Source organism: Setaria italica, chromosome VI (genome assembly GCF_000263155.2).
Source record: "Setaria italica strain Yugu1 chromosome VI, Setaria_italica_v2.0, whole genome shotgun sequence".
Classification (NCBI taxonomy): domain Eukaryota; kingdom Viridiplantae; phylum Streptophyta; class Magnoliopsida; order Poales; family Poaceae; genus Setaria; species Setaria italica.
The window spans coordinates 9,558,483-9,583,567 of NC_028455.1; positions in this window are offsets into that span (position 1 = coordinate 9,558,483).

Here is a 25,085-nt window from a genome sequence, read left to right on the forward strand (position 1 = left end):
CCCAAATGTAATGGCTACCTGCTTCACGAAGATTTTGGTTCTGTGGTTTCATGTTACTGTTGTCAATGGTGATTTGTAAAGGGTGTTTAATTTGCAGGATAAAAAGAAGCAGTGCGGTTACATGATGTTGGTTGATCGAGAATGGGATGATCATGAAGAAGAAGGTGCAAGCTGAAGATGATGCAAAGAAGTGGGAGGAAGAATCAGCAAAAGCTAATAGTGAGCTTAGAGAGATCAGGAATGAGCACAATATGGTGCGGAACAACTTCAGAAGGCTACTGCTGAGCTGAAGTTAATTGGGAATTATAGGCACAGTGTCAAACTCGCGCACATGTTGCTTGCTTTATTTGTTGTTGTCACGGGATTGATGCTTGGTGGCAAGGCTAATTAAGTAGTATATGGTTCAGAGGTGGGATGGTGCTCTTAATTTTGGTAGCTAATGGTACTTAGAGTGAAAGCACAATAGGATTTCCTTATGGTTCTTAACATTTTCCCGATAATGTATTCTGCAAATGTCACTTTGGTTATGTTGCCTTATGTTTATGAACATTGTGCCAATGATGTACTGTCACTTTTGCCAACTCATTGCATGATTTTATTTTGTTGTTTCCAAGAGTGCCACATCAAAAAATAAAAATGAAACCATGGATGAAACTTTGGGCTTGCTTGGTTGTCTTGCCCAAGCTTGCCCACTAGCCTTGTTTGCCAAGACTTGGCAAGACAATCCTTGATAGGTGGGGAGAGCAAAAAATTTTAGTTGCCACATGTAATAGTGGAGCCCGCACATAATAAGCGAGAAAAAATTTTGCTATCGCACGGTTTCGAACACTTAGATAATAAGCGAACTGTTGGCGCTAGAAATCGGTCAGCCGGATCCCAGCGGCCGACACACGACCCGGGAGAATCTGCTTAGCTCCTGTTCGGGTGAATGCCCTGGTACGGTTCGCGCGGCGTGCCAGCCAATCTGACCTGTTGATTGGCAAGGAAGAACACGTGTCAAATTCGGTAACTACGATCGGCTAAGTTTCCGATCGAAAGAGCTTATCGGCAGATCGGCCGATTCACTGTGGTAAAGAAATCGGCTACAAGACAGCACGACCCTTGTAGCCTTGTAGATAGGAAAATATTAAAGAAATCGGTACAAGATACGTAATGACAGTACTAGGAAAAGATCTAATCGGCAATAAATAGATCTGGTAACAGAAGGTAATGAAAGCCGATACTACCGATTCCTAGCAGGATAATTGGTGATAAAAACTAGGAAAACAGGTAAAAACCTATGAATCTAGTCGATATCGATAACTGATGAATAAATCTAAACGAAACAACAGCGATGCGCCGGAAGTTAAAGCTTAGATATTACTCGATAAACGGAACTTACAGAATCGGCCGGAGATCAAGATGATGCAGCCCTGCCAACCCGCACGAACTCGTGAGAAGGAAAAGTAATGGCGAAGTCGCCTGCTCGAAAGTAAGTATGAAGAATAAAGTAACTTGTTGTATTGATTGATTGTTGTTTTACAAATTTACAAAGGTAGCTATTTATAGCCCCGTACAAATAATCTTTCTTAACCGAGTAGGACTCTATCTCTAATTCAAACAGAAAACAAATATCTACAAACACAATCTGTGTTAAACTAACTACCCCACGCTTCGTGGGCTGAACTCCACCTTATCTTTCCACCTAACCAAGCCCATACAGGCCCACTTTAGTCCTCCTTCCTGATCGGCCGATTTCTTATCAGCAAAGGGCTGCCGATTGGGAACCTGAAGCGAAGTAGAAGCCACTTGACCGATTCCACACTGTAGCACCTTTTGACCGATTCCCATCTGTATTCCTTCGATTTCTTTCCTCTTTGACGCCGATTCTACTGATGACGAAATCCGGCGTCAACACATGCCCCCCAGTTTCGGAGTAAAACATAGTCTTTTACTTCGAAATTCTTTATAACTTCTCCTCCGAAACGGCCGCAGTGAAAATATCCTTCCGTTTCGCGGTCTCCCGGCTGATCATTGCAATTTTTTGAAACGGGCGCCCACGACGGCCACTACCCCGAAAACTCGACGCGCCGGCGCGGTGAAAATTCCATTTTTACCCTTCTTTCAGGCACCCTATAAATATCATTTCACCGCAACTCATCTTCAAGCTCACATCTCTTCTCCAGCGCACGCACCTCCTTCTTTCTTCAATCTTACCACCGAAGTCTTCCAGCTTCCAATCAGTTCTTCCCCTTTCCCTTCAATGGCGACCCCTTCCGGCAACTCCCCAGCACGCGATGCTGCAGGGACAACTCCTCCGGTGGAGGTAGCGACGGTCATCACTTCTTCAACAGATGCAAGGGCTTCATCAGAAATCCCAATGGCGGTTCCTCTCACAGCCCCATCATCTGCGCCAACGTCGGCGGCTACGCCGATCACCCAGAACTTTATCCCGGAGGTAAATACCGAATCCTCCCCTTATCGGCAATATTTTAGATCTACTCCTTATATTCATATGCCCTCTTTTCCCTTTTTTAGGCGGTTAGAGATAGAATTACCATTCACCTCACGGATAGTCCCGGCCTTGTTTGTCTCGGTCCTATGGGAAACCCAGATCCGGCAATTCTTATAGATTCGGAAACTGACCGGATTCCTTTCAAACGGTCCGATATGAACTTGAATCAATGGGCAAGTACTTTTAGATCCTGGCCGAATGAAACCCCTGGTTGGAGGGAATGGTACCAACGGATGGCCGCATCAAGGAGCGTTTCATGGGATGAGCTTAAAATCGGCCAATGCATCAACCTTTCTCTGTCGCAAATGGAGAAAAATGAGCCGCTAGTGATGGCAGCTTCCTATTTCTGGTCCGATGCCCTTAATGCATTTTTATTTGGTCATGGTCCTATGACCCCCACTCTGGCCGATGTGGTCCTTTTGACTGGCTTAGATGTATCCTCCCCTGACACGCCTTATCAACTTCTGAACGTTCCATCGCATCGGCTGGACACAAGAGGAATCGGCGGCTGGAAGGGCTTTCTTAGTGATAACAAGAAGACCGGTACTGTTGATAACAGGGAGCACACCGCTTTTCTGTTAATGTGGCTCGAAAAACACTTCTTCTGTGGAAGAGCCGCCGGCCCAACAACCAACACCCAACCTTTAGCCGAAGCACTGTCCAAAGGAAGCCGTATTCCTCTCGGGAAACATCTTCTGGGTGCCGTGTACCACATGCTCCACCAAATCGGCACAAAACTTTCCAAAGGGGAACCAATCGGCAACCCAGGTGGGCCTTGGTGGTTCGTCAATTTATGGTTGAACCTCTACATGAGCAGGATCACTCGGCAGCCAGTGGACCGTATGTCATTTCCCAATATTGAATCGGCAGAAGACCCTACAGAGCGCCGCCGATGTATGTCTTATGGCGAAGCAGCGTCAGCTTTTCCAGGTTGTGCATATTCTGCCACAAAAGTAGCCGAATACTTTCGGTGCTTTTACAACGGATTTAATGAGGACGCTACTATCTGGTTCCCATACCAACGAGACATCCCAGTCTTTGAGCTCCCCTCCTGCTTCGACTCGACTTCTGGCCGATTTGATGAAGGTCTTTATGAAGAGTTGATCAAACCAGGACTTTTACCGGCCAACTTCTTCTCGGGGAAAAATGCCCCCACATATGAGTTCTACAACCCATCTACTGCTGCTCGGCAATTCGGCATGGGTCAACTGCCGATACGGGTGTACTTCGCTGGCCAAATCAAGTTCAGAGAAGCGCTCAAATCTGGCCTGGACTATTGTCGGCTGCGAGACCGAATTCCGGATTCCAGTACGATCAACTTGAATGAATGGCTATTATATCCATTTGCAACCCAGCCTTTCAAGCTTTGGTGGGCCGAATGGAAGCAATTCTTATTCTGCAATTCATCATCGGCGTACTGCAACCTTCTGGATCCATCCAATATTGACCCCAACGCCGAGGTATTTCTGATTACTGATTGTACCCTTTTCACCATAATTGAGCACTTAATGATTTCATTTCTCCTTTAGGCTGGGAATCAAGCCCCTCCCACGCACAGCCGCAGTGGCCGGCTAATAGAAAGTTATCCGTACACCACTTACCCTCTCATCGGCTATGATGCTCCATCGGTCGATGTGATTGCTGGCCGATCGAAGAGAGTTCAGAAGAAGGTCGTCAAGAAAACCAGTCGCCGAGTTCGGGCTCGTACGGAATCGGTGGACCCTCCTGTACCCGCATCGGCAGAAATCTTGACCGCACCGCCCCCGGCCGCGCAAAGTACTGATACTCAAGCCATTACACAAGCCGGAGCAGCTGCCGCCTCACTATTGCTGGAAGCTTTACAAGTGAGTTCAAGTTTTACCTCTTCCGATTTGTCAACTCGGTAATTACTCTTGTTAACTTTTTGTGCTTCTTAGGGTTCTTCTATGGAAATATCACAGTCAGTGACAACTCGACCGGATGCCGACACGCCCCTGCCTTCATCCATTGAGGTACGGTGCTTGTCTTATGGACTTCCTTCGGGTATTGCATAACATATTTAACCGATCCTTCGACGCAGACCATCGGCACATCAAGCGTTTTTCGACAACCGATTCCTTCCCAGGGATCCGGTCCGAGCATCGTGCCGATTGTCGTAGAGTCTTCTTCATCGGATGAACCCATGACCCAGGTCACTGAACAAGGTACAACGGCTCTACAAGCGCAGCACGAGGAAATCCGTTTTAAGATGGTAAGTTTTTGAACCAGCCTCACCAGCCGATTTACTCTGCCCCCCTGCCGATTTACCCTTTTTTCTTTATTCTTTTCAGGAACAGGACTCTCCCAACAACAGTCTCTTTTCTTTCGCGGTCGCTCTCTCTGATGATGAGGAGACTTCTTCTCGCCAAGTCGCCTTAAGCTCCGTCCCTGACGACGTCCGGGCTAAGCTTATCAATATCCGATCCCTCCTTCAAGGAGATATCAGCCGATTGGTAGAAGATGCTTCGCCGATTCGGCAGCTTTTTAGTGACGTCAGCGGACGCGTACCAGAGGAAGCGGAAGAGGCGTTGGCACCGGCGGCTTTCATTGAGTCCATGAGGATTCCCGTTTTTAGAGCCCTTCGTCATATGGCCGATCGCGCGAAACTGGCCAAGATCCGTGAAGATGAAAATGCTTTCAAGCACCAGGCTCAAGAAGCGAATCGGCGGATCCATGTCTTGGAAGATTCACGGCCGGCGATCATTAGTGAAATAGATCGCCTCAAACGACGGAGGGCGGACCTTGCCAAAGAGATGGAACAAGTGACCAAGGCCATCAGCGCTGAAGAGAGCAGACTTCAAGAATTACCTTCGGCTATTGCCGATTTGACACGGGAGAGGCAGCGTCTTGCTCAGGAGGCTCTGAGGCTCCACCGCACCGCATCGGAAGTCCCTGGATCGGTAGAAGAAGACCAACAGGTTCTTGACTCTGCCGATCAGATCCGACGTCGGGCCGTCACGGCTATCGATACCCTTTTGGGTAATCTGTAAAACACTGACCGTTTTGTACGAACATTTACTGCCGCCTTTGACTGACCCTTCGTGATCCCTTCTATTTACTGCCTTCCTTATTACCGATGGGACGTGGCCTCATCAGATTTTACTGTATTCCCCCATAAATATCGACCCCGGCGCTTCCTCTCCGATAACACTGATTTGGCTTCCATCTCATTTCTCCTCTTCCTCTCATCGGCACAACCACTTCGTTATGGCTTCATCGTCGTCTTCTTCCGTCAACCAGGTGACGCTTCGCCTTCTCCTCACAGATCTTGGGAAGTGAATGTGCTAACTCATTTCCTCTCTGTTTTCAGCCTCAACGCCTTAGTCCGGAGCTTGTGCGCGCTATCGAGTGCCTACATTCCGAGGACCCTCTGACTCCGGATGACAAAGTTCTGATTTTAACTCATCAGACGGAGCTCCAAGATCATATCACCGCGGACGCTCGGGTAGTCCTGGAGGCCGTGGTGGACGAGCACCACCATATGCTTCGAGTCATGAGGGGTCATCGCCGTAACATTCCTGGTGGTGACATCACCTCGACGACCCGCACGATCATGGACTTCTTGGAAAGGAACGGCGACCCGCGGCTTCCTGCCGATAGGGCTCGTCCATTCCCTCAGAACCTACGGCCTTCCACCGACAGGGTCCGCATGCTTCCTCGGCCCGTCGCTCTGGCGGCGGCGGAGGCCTCGCGCCTTCTCGTAGATCTCCCCCGTCAAGTCGAAGCAGAGAGTTCAATGAAAGCCGTAGAAGAAGGATACATTCGACTCATGATAGAGCTGGGTCGGGCTGAGAGGGAGCGTAAAAACAAGAATAATTAGTTGCTGTATTTTTATTCTAAGGGCGACTTAGTGTTTTGTCGGCCATGTAATCGGTCGCCCGTACCGAACGAATGTAATCGGCCCGAATGAATGTAATCGGCCATTATGAATGTAATCGGCCGTTCTGGTCGATTTTATATGAATCTTAAAACCGAGTTGTGTCGGTCATATTTGACTGTGTTTATTCCTTTAGGCCCCGACCCATATACTCGGGTAATATCTTTTTAAATATCTCCCATTCAGAGCCCTAGTGAATTCTTCCCCCTCTGTTGTTTCCAAAATATACGCATTCCCTGGGGCGCATCTACCGATTTTATACGGCCCTTCCCAGGTAGGAGACCATTTGCCGAATTTAGGATCTTTCGACCCGATCGGTAGTACCAACTTCCATACTAAATCTCCAGGGGAGAACTGTTTGACTTTGACCTTTTTATCGTACCACCTGGCCACTCTCTTTTTATTCTCTTCGATGCTTATTAGAGCTCTCAGTCGTTGGCCGGCCAAGTCATCAAGTTCTTCCTTCATCAGAGCCGAGTAGTCATCGGCCGACAACTGGTCTTGCAGTGAAATGCGCCTTGATCCTGCCCTTGATTCCCATGGAAGTACTGCATCGTGACCGTATACCAACTGATAGGGGGATAACTTGGTGGCTCCATGACAGGCCATTCTGTACGCCCACAGGGCCTCGGTCAAACATAGGTGCCATTTCTTCGGGCATTCTTCAATCTTCCTTTTGATTAACTTGATTATCCCTTTGTTAGAGGATTCTGCTTGACCATTGGCTTGAGCGTAATACGGAGAAGAATTTAGCAATTTGATGCCCATATCGGTCGTGAATTCCTCAAATTCTCCCGATGTGAACATTGTTCCTTGATCGGTTGTTATAGTTTGAGGGATACCGAATCGGTAGACGATATGATCTCTTACGAAATCGGCCATGATAGCCGAAGTCACATTTCTTAGTGGGATTGCCTCCACCCATTTGGTGAAATAATCGGTGGCGACCAGAATAAACTTGTGCCCTTTGCTCGATGGTGGATAAATTTGGCCGATAAGGTCTATTCCCCACCCTCTGAACGGCCATGGTTTGATGATGGGATTCATGGCCGATGCGGGTGCACGCTGGACATCTCCAAACTTTTGACACTCCTGACAACCCTTATAATATTTGAAACAATCTTCAAGGATCGTAGGCCAATAATACCCATTGTTTCTGATCATCCACTTCATCTTATGTGCTGATTGATGAGCTCCGCATACCCCTTCATGGATTTCTCCCATTAGAGTCTTGGCTTCTTCTGTCCCAAGGCATTTAAGAAGAACACCATCGATCGTTCGGTAGAACAGATCATCTTCGAGCAGCACGTACTTGGTAGCATGAAAGCGCACTCGTCGCTCCACCCTTTTGGAAGGATCTTTTAGGTAATCGGCAATTTCCTTCCGCCAATCATCAGCTGCAAGCTCTAGGGCCATGGCGCCCGGAATTGGCCGATACCCAGATGCATGTTGAGCGAGTTTGTTTGCTTCTTCGTTGCGGTCTCTTGGGACGTGCTCGATTACCGCCGATCTGAATTCTTTCAACAGTTGTACGCAATCTTCGTGATGGAGTCGCAATATGTCATCTTTGCACTCAGCTCTTCCGGTTAGCTGATCCACAATTAGCATCGAATCTCCGAAGACCTCGACAGAATCGGCCTTGATTTCTCTCAATAATCGTAAGCCTTTTAATACAGCTCTGTATTCTGCTTGATTGTTTGTGGCGGCGGTTTCTATCGGCAGAGAAAAATCATATCTTGCCCCCCGAGGCGATATGAGGACGATGCCGATTCCCGATCCGGCTCCGCATGATGACCCATCGAAAAACAACTGCCAAGGCGCTGGTTCCACGAAAGCGATCTCTGGCCCATAGTGCTGGGCAACGAAATCGGCCATGACTTGACCCTTGATGGCTTTTGCCGATTCGTATCGTAGGTCAAATTCTGATAAAGCCAAAATCCATTTGCCGATTCTCCCTTTCAATATCGGCAGTTTTAGCATGTATCTCACTACATCATCTTTGCATACGACTATACATTCTGCCGACAGTAGATAGTGTCTGAGTTTGGTGCACGAGAAGTAAAGACACAAACACAAACGCTCTACTGGAGGATATCTTGTTTCGGCATCCAGGAGTCTTCTACTAACGTAATAAATCACCCGTTCTTTGCCTTCAAACTCTTGGACTAGAGCCGACCCAATAGCTTTTTCATCGGCTGATAGATATAGTTTAAACGGCTTACCCGTTTGAGGGGGAACCAGGACTGGGGGCGAGACCAAGTATCGCTTGATGTCTTCTAACGCCTTGCGTTGTTCTTCTCCCCATATAAATTCCTGGTCTGGCTTCAACTTCAGAAGTGGTGTGAACGCCTGAATCCGTCCAGATAGATTAGATATAAACCTTCTGATGAAGTTTACCTTGCCAATTAGAGACTGTAATTCAGTTTTGTTCTGTGGAGCGACGACTTTGTTGATAGCCGCTATGGTCTTCTGGTTGACTTCTATACCTCGTTCGTGCACCATAAATCCCAAGAACTGTCCGGCGGATACGCCGAAAGCGCATTTGTTGGGATTCATCTTGAGGCCATGCTTTTTGGTACACTCTAGCACCTGCCGTAAATCGGCTAGATGTTCTTCGTGGCTCTTGGACTTGACCACAACGTCATCGATGTAGATCTCCACCAGGAGGCCAATGAGTTTGTGGAAGATATAGTTCATAGCTCTCTGATATGTAGCACCAGCATTTTTCAAACCAAAGGTCATCACCACCCACTCGAATAGACCAAGATGTCCTGGACATCTGAAGGCCGTTTTGGGTATATCCTCTTCGGCCATAAGTATTTGATTGTACCCGGCGTTCCCATCCATGAAGCTAATAATTTTGTGCCCCGCGGCAGCGTCGATCAGTACATCGGCCGTCGGCATGGGGTAGCCATCCATTGGTGTGGCCTGATTAAGATTTCTGAAATCGACGCAAACGCGCAGCTTCCCGTTTTTCTTATACACCGGTACGATATTAGAAATCCACTCGGCGTAACGACATTGCCGAATAAATTTCGCTTCAATTAGCCGAGTTATTTCGGCCTTTATGTCTGGTAAAATTTTAGGATTGCATCGTCGTGCGGGTTGTTGGTACGGCCGATACCCTGGTTTTATGGGTAGCCGATGTTCAACAATAGATCGATCTAATCCGGGCATCTCGTGATACTCCCACGCAAAACAATCCTTGAATTCTCTTAATAAATTTGTCAATTTACACTTGTACTCTGGATCTAAATTTGCACTAATAAAAGTCGGCCTTGGTTTGGTCCCGTCACCTAAATCTACCATCTCTAATGAATCGGCCGACGTGAATCCGTGTCCCAGCTTTCCGTCTTCTCGGGCGAACTGATCCATTTATTGCGTTTCTTCGGAGCCGACTGCTCGGATCGGCTGTAGGCCAAAATCGGTGACCTTCAGGAAATCGGTTTCCCACACCCTACCTGATATGCACCTGACAGTTTCGCAGCTCCATTGTTGTGCGTCGGCTGCTGCGATGCTGTACGCGGAGTCGGCTTTGACCACTTCGATGTTATCGCCGATCCATTGTACAAGGTATTGATGCATAGTTGATGGGATGCAGCAGTTTGCGTGTATCCAGTCTCGACCAAGAAGCATATTATAGGACCCTTTGCCATTAATGACGAAAAATGTGGTAGGAAGGGTCTTACTGCCGATGGTGAGGTCGACGCAGAGGGCACCACGAGCGTTTGACACCTTGCCTTCGAAGTCCTTGAGCATCATGTCCGTCTTGGTCAGGTCGTCGTCGCTCTTTCCCAGCTTTCGGAGTACGGCATATGGCATGATGTTGACGGCAGCTCCCCCGTCGACCATCAATTTAGTGAGAGGGCGTCCGTCAACATGCCCTTTAAGGAACAACGCCTTCATATGTTGTCGTTCGTCGTCTTCGGGCTTTTCGAACGTGGCCATCATTGGTTCTAAGGCCAACCGTGCTGTTTGTTCCTCTATCGCCGACACATCCTGTTGATCGGCAGGGGTCATAAACTCCATCGGTAATATGAAAACCATACCGATTTCAGCTGCCGATTCGTCACCCGCCGACTCATCGTTGCCTTTGTCGTTGCTTTTGGGGCGCCACACCCGAGGCCTTTCTTGCTTTTTGTCCATCGTGCCCTCTTCTTCTTGCTGCTCCCATTGGCGGAGGCGTTGGATTCTCCGTTTTTGTGATTTGGTTAAACCGTCGGGGCACCATCTGGGGTTTATTGGCCTCCCTTCTTTCCCGGCGCGTTCCCATTCTGGTTCGCGTCCTAACGGGTTCTCGTCTGTTACCCGCGCATCGGCCATGTCTTCGAGCCGGCTGTGAACGCTGGCTTTGCTACTTGATTGATCGCGGTGATCAGTCCTGCCCCCCTGCCTGTTATGGCTTCTTCCTCCTGACTGATCATATCGGTCGCTTCTGCCCCCCAGCCGATCACGCATGGAAGGGCGTTGATCATCTGGATTTCGCCGATTCCTGCTGATCGGTTCTGGCCTTCCGTCTCTAGAGCGAGACCTTGTGAACGGCCGATTATTTCGATAGGGGCCGTTGCACTCTGGGCAAGTATCGGCTGATGGAAGTCTGAGGTTATTTTCCCAACAGTGGATGAAGAATGGGCATCTCCAATGTTCCTCATGCCGACGCATTGCTTCCTCTCGGGACCTCGATCGTTCATGTTGGCGCTGGTATTTTTGGAGCAGGAACTGGGAAGTAATGCGAGGTCCTTCTGGCTCACCGTCGTCGACCTCCATTCGTCGCTTCCCTTTGATGTCTTCAGACGTGACTTGATTCCTGGGATCGACAGCGCCACTCTTTTTTGCCGATTCGGATGTCAGCACTTTTGTTTGGAGGGGATTCTTACCCGTATCCACCATGTTGGTAGGAAACGGATGCTGATCAATCTTCATTGGTTTGGCCGGTTTTGCCGGCACTTCAAACTTGAGTCTGCCCTGCTCAATGGCCGACTGTATTTGTTGCCTGAAGATTTTACACTCGTTGGTATCATGTGACGTGGCATTGTGCCACTTGCAATACTTCATTTTCTTCAACTGTTCGGCAGAGGGTATCGTGTGGTAAGGTGAGAGTTTAATCTGCCCTTCCTGGAGTAGAAGATCGAAGATTTTGTCTGCTTTAGTTGTGTCGAAACCGAACGCTTCCGGCTCCTTTTTGCCGAACGGGCATGATATCGGCTTCTTTCCCTTAATCCACTCTGCAAGTCCGATTTCGGCGTCTTCTTCATCCTCTACTTCTTCCAGGAATGCTACCTTCTTCTGGAAATTCCTCCTTGGATCAAATGGACGCACCTCTTGCCCGGACAATCGGTGGACAATCTGGCTCAGGCTCTCGAATTCTTGTGAAGCATATTTCTCTTTAATGTGTGGCAGCAGGCCTTGGAAGGCTATATCGGCCAACTGTGCATCGGTTAGAGCCAGGGAGTAGCATTTGTTTCTGATTTCCCGAAACCTCTGTATGTACAAGGGTATCGGCTCATCACTTCGTTGCCGGAGGCTAGTTAAATCAGACAACTTCATTTCGTGGACTCCAGCATAGAAGTACTTGTGGAACTGCCTCTCTAGATCGGCCCATGTGATAATCGAGTTTGGTGGCAAAGTGGTGAACCACTGGAAAGCCGATCCAGACAAAGATGACGAGAACAACCGTACTCGCAGAGCATCTTGCGTAGCTGCTTCTCCGCATTGGATGATGAATCTATTCACATGTTCCACGGTAGAAGTATCATCCATTCCGGAAAATTTAGTGAAATCCAGAACTTTGTACCGATGGGGAAACGGCAACGAGTCGTACGTAGATGGGTATGGTGTTCTGTAGGTATAAGTTTGCACCTTCGGCTTCAGGCCGAATTGCTCTTGCATTACCTCCGCGATTTGCGCCGCCCAATCTGGTTGTTGTTGGGGAATAATTGGCGGCGGAATCGGCACATGTTGGTAAATGGGAGGTTGAATAAAAGGAGGTTGATGAAAAGGTGGTATCTGAGTATAAGCCGGCGGTGTAGTAAAGGACGGCTGCTTGTATGAACCACTTGTTTCATCATATAGCATGAGCTCTGACGTCTTATTGACCTCCGGAGCGATAGGCTGGTATGGTGGTATGATCGGCCGAGTGGCCGTTTGGGAAGGTGTCTGGAACGGAGGAGTTCCTTGGCTGACCGATTGATTCAAACCGGTCGTGTTTAAGGGTGCCCCCCAGGGTAAAGGGATGACTGGAGGGAGTGGTGCGGTGGACGGCTGGATGGAACCGTATCCTAAAGGAGTCGATGATGTAGAAGCACCAGATCCTCCGACAGAGGATTGGATCGGCTGTGAAGCCTGATAAGCCTGATTTGGTGGAATCGGCTGAAAATACGTAGGCCCTCTGTACCCTTGCGGTATACCTCCGGCGAAGGAGTTGACAACAGCATTGTGCACCATATTTGAGAGTACAGGGGATTGGTTGATGAAGGCGTGATGAAGAGATTGCTGAATCATATCGGACATTTTGTCCGAATCTTCTGAAATCGTGATCTGGCGGGGAGTAGAGAAAGGAGACTTTTTGACAGTTTCCCCGCTCCTGGAACGACTGAAGGATTTCAAGCAAGTTTTCCGAACTTGCTCCAAATACTGATTCAGATCTTCTCTTTGGTCGTCCTTTAGATCTGCTTCCGTCACTTCGATGACGTTATCTTCGGAGACTTCAGCAACTTTAGACATGACAGTGGTTGTAATTGTCCCACCAGGCGTGCCAAAAGTGTGTTGGCGCTAGAAATCGGTCAGCCGGATCCCAGCGGCCGACACACGACCCGGGAGAATCTGCTTAGCTCCTGTTCGGGTGAATGCCCTGGTACGGTTCGCGCGGCGTGCCAGCCAATCTGACCTGTTGATTGGCAAGGAAGAACACGTGTCAAATTCGGTAACTACGATCGGCTAAGTTTCCGATCGAAAGAGCTTATCGGCAGATCGGCCGATTCACTGTGGTAAAGAAATCGGCTACAAGACAGCACGACCCTTGTAGCCTTGTAGATAGGAAAATATTAAAGAAATCGGTACAAGATACGTAATGATAGTACTAGGAAAAGATCTAATCGGCAATAAATAGATCTGGTAACAGAAGGTAATGAAAGCCGATACTACCGATTCCTAGCAGGATAATTGGTGATAAAAACTAGGAAAACAGGTAAAAACCTATGAATCTAGTCGATATCGATAACTGATGAATAAATCTAAACGAAACAACAGCGATGCGCCGGAAGTTAAAGCTTAGATATTACTCGATAAACGGAACTTACAGAATCGGCCGGAGATCAAGATGATGCAGCCCTGCCAACCCGCACGAACTCGTGAGAAGGAAAAGTAATGGCGAAGTCGCCTGCTCGAAAGTAAGTATGAAGAATAAAGTAACTTGTTGTATTGATTGATTGTTGTTTTACAAATTTACAAAGGTAGCTATTTATAGCCCCGTACAAATAATCTTTCTTAACCGAGTAGGACTCTATCTCTAATTCAAACAGAAAACAAATATCTACAAACACAATCTGTGTTAAACTAACTACCCCACGCTTCGTGGGCTGAACTCCACCTTATCTTTCCACCTAACCAAGCCCATACAGGCCCACTTTAGTCCTCCTTCCTGATCGGCCGATTTCTTATCAGCAAAGGGCTGCCGATTGGGAACCTGAAGCGAAGTAGAAGCCACTTGACCGATTCCACACTGTAGCACCTTTTGACCGATTCCCATCTGTATTCCTTCGATTTCTTTCCTCTTTCACGCCGATTCTACTGATGACGAAATCCGGCGTCAACACGAACAAAAATTTTCCACCACTGCCCAGCTCAAATATTTTTTGACTAACTCCACACTCATGATATTTTAGTCTGGCCTATTTACTTTTTCGAAAAAGAATTTCCTTCTAGATTTGCCAAGAATCATAACCAATTGCATTCAAATCGACTATTTGATGCCGCGGCCTCCGGCGGTTGCCATTCCAGTTCCTGTTCCCACGCACATTCTTCGAGGAGCTAGCTGCCATCCTCGAGAGGCAGCGGTTGTCTTAGCTTCCTAGGAAAGCTGGTGCAACTTCCCATGGAAGGTGAGGAACTCCTCATTTAATCACCATTTCCCCCACCATCGGCATCGTTGCTAGTTCCACTACCATCTCGTCCCCGATGCACATGCCTCACCCCTGCAGCTCGGCCGACACAATGAACCGATCCGTCTCCCCCTCGGCCCTCACCTCCTCCAGCACCCTGTTGTACCGCCTCTCCCACACCGGCTCCCCCTCGCGCATCATGTGGTCCTCCAGCACCTCCTCCTCATCGTCACGCTCCTATGTTGGTTTCTCATCATGGTCCCGCAGCGCCATCGGCAGCCACTTCTCGGTGGCGCTACGTCAACACGGCACGGTCATCCCACTACGACGGCCCTTCTGTGTTGGGATCCCACTCCGATGCCACCAATCTCAATCTGCCATCGCCCACGGATGGTCGCCGCGGAGCCGCTGGGGGCAACCCGGTGCGTTCCCAGCCTCCTCCGGTGGTGAGGATGACTTCCTCCACCCCCGCACCCTCATCGCCACCCCGGAAGTTGACCATGATGATGACCCTTCCAGCTGATGCGTTCGACTCCAACTCCAAGTCCTAGACTGAGGCCCTGTTTGGCACGGCTCCACTCCTAAACTCCAGTAACTCCATCAAAAAATTCAGCCAAACACCCCAACTCCAAAACTCCATGGAGTTGCCAACTCCATGGAGCTGTAGTGCAAATGGAGGTGGAGTTTTGGAGCACCTCTTTTGCTGCTCCAGAAACCTCTCTTTTGAACCTCCTCGTGGAGTTGGTGGGTAATTACCCACCAATGCCACTGGTTACACAAAAAAACGTTTCATTCTATTCTCTCTTCTATTCTCTCGAGCCCCACTCGCCGCCAGAGCCCCGCCCGTCGTCGCCCCCGTGGCCGGCCAGCCTCGCCACCCACCACCACCCTCGTCGCCCATTGCCGCCCGCCGTCCGCTGCCCGTCGCCGCCCGCCGCCATGCCCGCCGCCCGCTGCCGCGCCCGGCGCCCGTCGCCGCCTGTCGTCGCCTGTCGCCGCCCGCTGCCGTGCCCGCCGCCCGCTGCCGCGCCCGGCGCCCATCGCCGCCTGTCGTCGCCCGTCGCCGCCCGCCGCCGTCCGCCGCCTATCGTCGCACGTCGTCGCCCGTCGCCGCCCGTCGCTGCCCACCCCGTCGTCGCACCCGTCGCCCGCCGCCGCCCGCCGCCGCACCCGTCGCCCGTCGCCCGTCGCCGCCCGCCGCCCGTCGCCACCCGTCGCCGCCCGCCGCCCGCCGTCGAGCCCGCCGCCTACCCCGCCGCCCGTCGCCGCCCAGCCCGCCACCCACCCCGCCGCCCGTGGAGGGTCTCCCGTGTGCAGCACAGTGCAGTGGAAAAAGGGGAAGAAGAAGATGGGATAGAGAGGATGACAAGTGGGGCCTTAATTAGGGGGCAACAATGGCAATCCACACTGAAATCGATCTTTTTTGGAGCTGAGAGCACCATCTAGCCAAACACCCCATTTTTGTTCTGGAGTTTTGGAGCGGAGCTAGCTCCATGTGGAGTTCAGGAGTGGAGCAGCTCCACCCGGAGTTGGAGCCATACCAAACAGGGCCTGAGATGGACTAGTGTGACAACTGTCACCATAGCTACCACACGCCATTCCCCCAGGGCGACGCTTTGCGTGTCTTCCGCCACACTAATAAGACCTTCGCGTGCTCCGTCTGCCCCGCCAAGAGGCAGCGGTGGGTGATCATGAATGAGGTCAAGGACCATGTCCTGGGGATGGCAACGTTCATGCCACTGACGGGTGAGAACAAGAAGAAGTGGAGCCGTCACCTCATCATGGCCCGAAATGAGGGGTTGATGGAGTGAGCGAGCCATGCCGGTGGAAGATCAATGTTGTTATCTTTGCTATGCTGTTAATTAGTAACTTTGGACTTCGTTATCTTTGCCGCCCGGAACCCTAGCCAAATTTGCTATGCTATTATCTTTTGTTTGTAATATCAATGGACTATTTCCTTTGGTTGGAAGATCAATCCCATGCTTTCGTGCTTTGTTTGCTCTATTTTCTCTCCCTCACCCTTTTTCTCTTCCTTAGTTCCCATGTAGACATGGTTAGTCGCACTTGAAACCAATTTATGGTCTTCCCTCATTTATTTCCCAAGGGGTGGTTCTCCTACTGACATAGCTCGAGAGGCTAAGATGTCATTTAATGTGATTGTAGTTGGAATGGTGCATCAGCTTTTTTAGAGGTTGAAAATAAATATGGGATGAATTTTAACAAATAATATAATCCTATTTTGCTCTCTCTCAAAATCTAGGAAATACTTGCTCACCTTTCCAAAATTCAAACCATTTTTCCCACAAAGGATCGAACATATTGGTCCATCCTATTCACTTTTCCTATAACGGATCATACGTCTATACATATTTTTTTCAAAAATTGTAACGAATTCTAATTTGTACCCGAGAATTAACATGGCAACCGTCCACATTCCAGCGTCATGTAATGTCACATAATCCATGTCCACGCAGTAGGTCTTCCTTGGTTCTCGTGTAGGCATGGTTACTTGAAATCAATTTCTGGTCTTCCCTCATTTATTTCTCAATGGGTCATTCTCCTACTCGTATGCCCCAAGAACCAAGATGGATCGAATTTTATGTTTCATTGAATGAGAATGTACTTGGAATAGTGCATCAACTTTTTAAGAGGTTGAAAATCAATGTGGGACGATTATTAACAAATACTATTGTGATCCTATTTGTCTCTCTCTCAAAAGCAAGGAAATCCTTGCTCACCTTGCCTATTCGTTCTCTCTGCCATCATCTCCTCCAATGGATGCCGCCATTCCTTGCATCCCTAACGTCTGAGCTGAGCGGTTGCGAGGGAGGTCCTTGGTGCTCCGTGTTGCACCACTACTATCGGGCACCGCGACAGCGCCGAGGTGCGGTGATTGCGGCGCCACCAGGGCATCGTAGTGCAGGTCAGGTTTGATGGGGCCCCGATCGCTCTGCAACACCTGCGGGGGTCATCACAGGGCCGCTACGGAGTGGTGGGGAAAGTCTCGACACCGTCGGCAGAAGACTGCGACCACTGTCTCCAATCAGCTGCCGTCTGCACCGAAAGGTGGCGTCCAGTGGGTGGAGTGCGAGCGAAGCACAGTCGGTCGTGCGTCGCTGTAGACCACAGCCATTCGGCCAGCAATGCAAAGGGGGCCAAGCACACTTTTTTAGTCAGTGAGGGAGGCGCTAGACCCTTTCCTGCTCGACGGGCCAGCGCTGCCCATGATCGCCCATGAACCATACTGGATGGCCAGTTGCAACATTCATCCTGCAGTATCTTTGCCTCCATAATCATCTATGATTTCTGAGTAATAACTTATGTTTTCATCCGTGTGTCCTAAACAAAACTGCCATGCACCTCTGATGTTTGTAACATCGTATTTTGAAATATGGATTGGATGTTTTGTTAGCAAAGCATGTACCACAATGGTTGCAACCTATAGATGCTACAATTTGCCACTAATTGTAGTTGGAATAGTGCATCAGATTTTGGAGATGTTGAAAATTAATATGGGATGATTATTAAGAAATAATGTGATCCTATTTGGCTCTCTCTCTCAAAAGCAAGGAAATCCTTACTCACATTGCCAAAATTCAGACCAAGAATCTTTATCCTAATAAAGGATCGCAAATGTTTGTTCGGCCTATTCAATTTTCTAATAATGGATCATACATCTGCACATCGCCAAGTATTGAATTCTTTCTTTTACCCAATTATTAACGTGGCAACCGTCCACGGTCCAACGACGGGTAATGTCACATCATCCACATTCCATGTCCATGCAGCCGTTTATTTTGGGAGGCTTGCGGCGAAGGAGCGATGGTTTTTTTATAAATGCGACATGCCTCCACTTGTTCTTCTTCAGCCTGCCTCAAGTGCAAGAAAACCCTTGGGTATCTCCCCTCGACGCAAGAAAACCCTGCCGCATCTCCTCTAGGCTCAAGTACAGTGCTCTCTCCCTAGTCTCTATATCGATTTGTATGTGTATTCGACCTTGGCCCCTCTTTGATTAAACTAATTTCTATCCTTGCTACACTGCGTCGGTCAGCATCGGTGCTTCACTTGGCCTCCACAACTTCTCGATGGCGAACGACAACACCTCCCCCCTTGTCTTTACCATGCTTCCATCCTTCAAGGATGTTGACCGTCTTCACGGTCACACCTAGCAGTGGTGGAACAAGGTCGTCATCTTCCACCGCGTAAGCTGCTTCTACCTCTTCAAGACCCGCTTCTGGGAGGGCCTGGGTGACCCTAAGGGGATTAATTAGATTGTTTATCTTTGCTATGCTATTAATTAGTAACTTTAGATTTTGTTGGAACCCTAGCCATCTCTGCTATGCTGTTATCTTTTGTTTGCAAGATCAATGGACTATTTCCTCTGGTGGAAGACCAATCCCTTGTATTCCTGCTCCGTTTTATGTTTCATTTAATGTGATTGTAGTTGGAATGGTGCATCAGTTTTTTAGAAGTTGAAAATCAAAATGGGACAAATATTAGAAAATAATATAATCCTATTTGGCTCTCTCTCCAAACCAAGGAAATCCTTGCTCACCTTGCCAAGATTCAAACCATTTTCCCACAAAGCCAGCCTCAAGCATAGGAAAACCCTTCTGCATCTCCTCCTCTCGGCGTAAGTACAATGCTCTCTCTCTCTCTAGTCTATGTTTTGATTTGTACGTGCATTCGACCTTGCCCCCTCATTCACCAAACTAGTTTCCATGTGCATTTCAGGATCTTTGACATGGATGCTCCATCTCCACCGCTGGAACTCACCGTCACCTAGGCCGTGTTGCTCCACCTTTGTGTCTAGAACGGTGTTGCCGACTGGTGCTAGTAGCTTATGTCACCGAGCGGCACCAACTGGCTCCTTGGCTCATCATCTCGGCGCTTTGCTGGGCCATCACAACTTCAGGATGGCGCACGACACCTTCTCTAAGCTTGTCTTTGCCATGCTTCCATCCTCCCAGGATGTTGACCGCCTTCACGGTCATACCTGGCAGTGGTGGAAAGAGGTCGTCATATTCTGTCGCGTTAGTCACTTGAACATCTTCGAGGGCAACTGGGAGTCCCTAGGCAACCCTAGGGAGATTATGTAGATCATTTATCTTTGCAATGTTTTAGATTGTTTATGTTTGCACGTAGTACATACAAATTAAGTTTAGTTCTTTATTTCTCTACCAGAATTCACTAAGATATCAATGTTATTCACTTGCAAAAGAACGTTACATTATTAGAGATCTATGCGCCTCTTGCCATTTTCCGTCCCTCGACTCCCGATGCGACCTTTCAGCTTTCCCTTACCAACTAAGAGCCATTAACATACAGTACCATCATTCTGTGCTAACCAACCCCTCCATTGCCTTACCTCCACTCTCTTCCTCCAGAAAACTACCATGGCTTCTTCTCCGATTGCTTATTATCTTCCTTCCAACTACTCCTTCGATGAGGATGGTAGCCCTGTCAAGCATCATGGGTCACCGTATGACGAGTCTGACCCCTCATATGAGCCCCCATTGTACCTGACTCTCCTAGGTAGTCCTACAATAAGGAGACTGAGTACTAGAAGAAGGAGGAGGAGGATGACGATGAGACCTACGTTGAGGATAACTCAGATGAGGAGGACGAGGAAGCAGCAGCGAAGGAGGAAGCGATGGCGGCGGCCTTCCATGCGGAATGGGAGCGGGCAAAGGTGGCTGCGGTTCGGGCACCGGAAGTGGCATTAGCAGATGTTGTGGCAGAGGACAGGGCCAAGAAGCAGGCTACCAAGGAGACAAGGGAGGATGAGAGGGCCAAGAAGAGAAGGGACAAGGAGAGGGCCAAGAAGCGGGCTGCTAAGAAGAGAAGGGGGCAGCAGGAGGTGGACTCGGAGATGGCCAAGAAGAGGGGACAGGTGGACTTTGACGTCGACACTGGTCCCTTCAATGTCAGTCCTGCCAATACCGGTCCCGTGACTCCCGCCATTATCAGTCCCACATCTCCCGCCATTGTTGGTCCCGCGCCAGAGTCATCTAGGAACTCCTCGGAGGGGTCATCGTAGATTACTCCGATTTGGGGTTTTCTTTTGAATGTACATAGGTGTTCATTTGGATGGAAAGATCAATGGATTGTTTCCTTTTGGATCGAAAGATTGATCCCCTATTTTCCTACTCTATGAATGTACTAGGGAAATCCCCTATTTTCTACTCCAAAGATCAATACCCTATTTTCCTGCTCTGTTTGCTCTTTGATGGGACATCGGCAAAAATTTGTTTATCTTCCTTGGTGCTTTGGTTTTCCCTGGTCATGATGCTGCATCATAGCCTTCCATGCCATGTCTTATCATGTGATTTTTTTTATTCTTATCCCACGACACCGCATTGTGGCAAAAAAGTCAATGTTTCCTGTTGAATGTTCGTGAATGGACTCTCTTGTACTATGTACTAGCAACAATGGCTATCTTGTTTTGTTCTTGATGGTAGTTAACACACCAATTTGTGAACCGCAAGTGGACGGATCATCATAGCTTTTCCTTTTGGAGTATTCCATCCAAGGTTTATCAATCCGTGGATCGGCAACTAACTAACTAGGTTTTCCATCTAATCTAACAGATCTAATACTAACATGAAGCATAGATTGCATATGAAGGGTAACCTTGATGTAAGGATTGATATCATGAATAAGGGTAGATCACATCCACGAATGTATATGATATAACACCACCAAGGATAGCAAGAGCCTATCATCTCCTCATTGTAGTTCCAGCCAAAGCGGTAACTAACCTATGTAACACCTTGATAAAGAGTCATCTCTCAGAACAGCAGCTCGCAAGCGGCCTACTTTCTCATAGTCACCACTGCGAGGTGCGTGTTGACGCCTCCGGTTTCCCAAAGCTTTACCTCAAACGACTCCCACAATACTCACCATCGATCCTACTCAACATTATGCAATCATTTAGCCTTTTCCCTCCCACAATTGGTCACCATGCAAGGGTAATCACACTGACTTCCTACGCACTACTAAGATGTATCCGCAAGATATAAACTAATCACCACGATTACATCTATTCCTACTAAGAACATATGCTAGCTAGACTTATGAGAATAAACATGCATCATAGTTGATTAAAGCACAAGATTAGATTGATATCACCATCATGTGTACATAGGCTCTGATGAATACAAGGCTTGGCTCCTGAACTCCACCATGGCTTCGCCGTGCAGGGATGACCGTGGCAGCTAGGGTTTGGCCTAAGCAATCTCCTAGACAACTCCGAAGACTTGCGACGACCCTTAGGTCCCTCTGGTGAAAGCACTTGGTTTTGTCAAGTTCTGGTGGATGGATGGTGTGTGCCGATGAAAATTGGGCATATTTATAGTCCATAGGTGCCGTGGGGCGAACGCACATCGATCGGGGCTAGAAATGGGCCAGGTTGATCGGCCGGGGCCCGCTGGGCTGATTGGCCTAGGCAATTTTGCCACCTTACCAGCCTCAAACAGCAAAACTTTCTATATGAAAGTTGTAGATCATTTTGAGCCATGCAATTTAGACACCAAACTGACCCCAATCAGAGTCCGAACGAGGGAGATATGCTTCATGCAAGATCTACTACTTCCGTGGGCCTTCTAACCTTCCAATCTGGGTTATCCCTTAGCTTGACCACTAGATTGACTTGCCAAAGCACCACATACTTCACCTCTAAGTCATCTGGAATGATGATTCATCGAATGTGGACGCATTTGGATGGTGACTTGCTCCAGGCCGATCGGCCTATCCTCTTTTGGTCTCCACTGGTCCTCGTCTTTCACATGTAGACTTCTTGTGTTGTCCATAGTCCAGGTCTAGATCCAACTTGTAAAAAAACCCTTCATTTATATTGTATTTTCTATGATTTTGCAATATGGTCCAAAACACGACACATATGCGAATATGGGGTTATTTCAGGTGCCAAGTGGCAGGTTAGTATAAGAATATGCATGAAAACACTATTCAAATGCCACTAAAAGTATGTAGATAACGAGCGCCAACAATTCCCCCATACTTTAACCTTGGTCGTGCTCAAGTAAGTCTAGAATACTTGCTCAATCAAGAAATCAGCATTGCCCTTCGATGTCATCCTTGTACTCAGTTATACATAACAAGACACATTGCTCTCTCAAGTATTTAGCATTTAAAATTCAAGACTTCAGACCTTTACCTTGTTCCATCATGAAGAGTTTTTTTTAAAAAGATGCAAATCCAACATAAGTGAGATTCTCTTGCAAAAAATTATGGAAATACTCATCTCATCAAGTCACTCAAGGATATACTATTTTATTTTCAACCTATTCTACTCATATATGAAGGTGGAAGGCTTATGTGGAGCTTGGTAGGTAAAAACAATCCTAGCAAAACATCATATCTGAAATATTGTCAAACTAAGAGAGATATCTATTGGGATTACTGAGACTTGTCAAAAAGGCCATGAAAAATAAATGATGGAGAGAAAGAGGGACGAACATTAACAAATAATGTGATCCTATTTGGCTCAGTCTCAGAACCAAGGAAATCCTTGCTCACCTTGCCAAAACCATTTTTCCAACAAAGGATCGAACATTTTGGTTCGTCCTATTCACTTTTCCTCTAACGAATCATACTGTGGCGGAATCGCCCAAATTAACCTGACTAAATGCATTTAAGTCGCCTGACACGCGATCATGCACTTTAAGCCAGTCAACATGGTCGTCCGTCGGATTTCATCCGATAAACCACTTACTCAGGATCGAGAAGCATTACTCATACGAAGGTGACTGGGCACAAAGATTACAACATTCCCATCACAATAACATAGTTCAACATTTTATTACATCAGAGTTTTTGAAATTCAGACCGAATTTGCAAGGTTGTAAGCAACAAGAAGTAAATTAAGCGGAAGCTAAACGTCGATACATGATATCATGACGAAGTCGATCATGACATCAATGACCCCTGTCCTCGCCGACCGAGGATGGGTCCCAAACAAGACAACACCAGCAACCACACCTGAGAAAGAAGCCACAAGCAAGGTTGAGTATACTAATACTCAACAAGGCTTACTCGTCAGGTGGTAACTACTCCACCGACTCCTAGACATGCAAGGCTTTTTGGCGGTGGGTTTGTTTTTACCAAAAGCGACTAAGGTTGATTCTTACTTTCAATATTTTAGCTCAAGTTCTAAGTTTATTAACCAGTTTAGATTAGCAACTTATACTAGGCAAGCAAAGTTTCCAAACAATTAAAGAACAATCATCAAGATTAATATCATCATCATGTTCCATCTTTACTCAGTACAGAATAGCGATCAAGCAGTCCCAAACTGTGAGAGGCAGATGAATCGATTCAAATTTATTAACCATGCATGGCGAACCTAATCTCATGACATCCGCGCACCACGAAGGTTCGCTTCATTTGTCAGCCGTCCCCATCGATCCCCAGGCACATGTCAGGGCCAAACTTCCCTTGGCATGCAATGCTCCACAGTCCCGGCCTCTTGCTGCATTGTGACCGCACTTGCACCCACATGATGCACCATGGGAACCTCGTTCCAGGGACAGCAGGAGTATAAGCCACGCCCTAGTTCAATCAGGTACTAGGCTTCCCCATCCCATACTAGGTATGAGATTAGTACTTTCAAACACTTGATCACGAACGCCGACAAGTTTCGACCTTAGTCCAATTTCATTTAGACAGACGGGGCAATCCACCGACCACCAAAACATTTCACAAGGCCCTGCCCTTACCATCGTCCTTATGGTTGTAACATAAGTAACAAACAACTCCTATAACGAGCGAGTGACAGGAAATCACTCGACTTTTACCGTGCCCTATTAAGCATTGCATCTACGCGACTTATCATGCTAGTGTTCAGATCAAAAGGGTGCTAAGTTCATGCATCTAAGGTGTCATTCAACTCCTATAAATGTAAATGCACAATCATAAGCACCAACATATTGCATAGTTTAAAAATAGGGAAGCGTGCACCGGGGCTTGCCTGGAAACCACAATAGGTTAGTGTTTGTTAGACGACACTTGCTTGGCGAGCATCTCCCATCTCAGCACATGCTTAGTCCTTCCATCTTCGGGATAGCTCCACCATACACCGTCTTTGGGTTCAGTTCCATCATCACGTCCTTCACATGGTTTATCTAGTGTATCTAGATGAGATGCAAGATGCAACAGCATGAATACGAAGAACAGTAAAAAGAGATGCATCACACAAAAGCATTCGGGACACGCACAAGGTTACACCACAAGATATAAGCACTTAGAGAGCAAGTTATTTAACTAACTATCACTCAAGTCTCCATAGAGATAGCAAGCCTAACAAGCACAGCACACTAGTTAACTCAAGTCAAGCTATTGAAGCATTTAACAATCAAGAGCTAATTAAGCTTAGCATCATACAAGAACTAGGGTGATGGTGCTTATCAACATGGCATTTATAAGTGCATCACACAACCAGCAAGTTGAAGGTGATGAAAGTATATTACATTTGTTTTTAAACCACTCATACATAAGCAAGTCAGACACCAACATCACTAAGGTTCTAGCAAGCTATGCAGCAAGGTGATTTCATAGCAACATGTATACATGAACATTT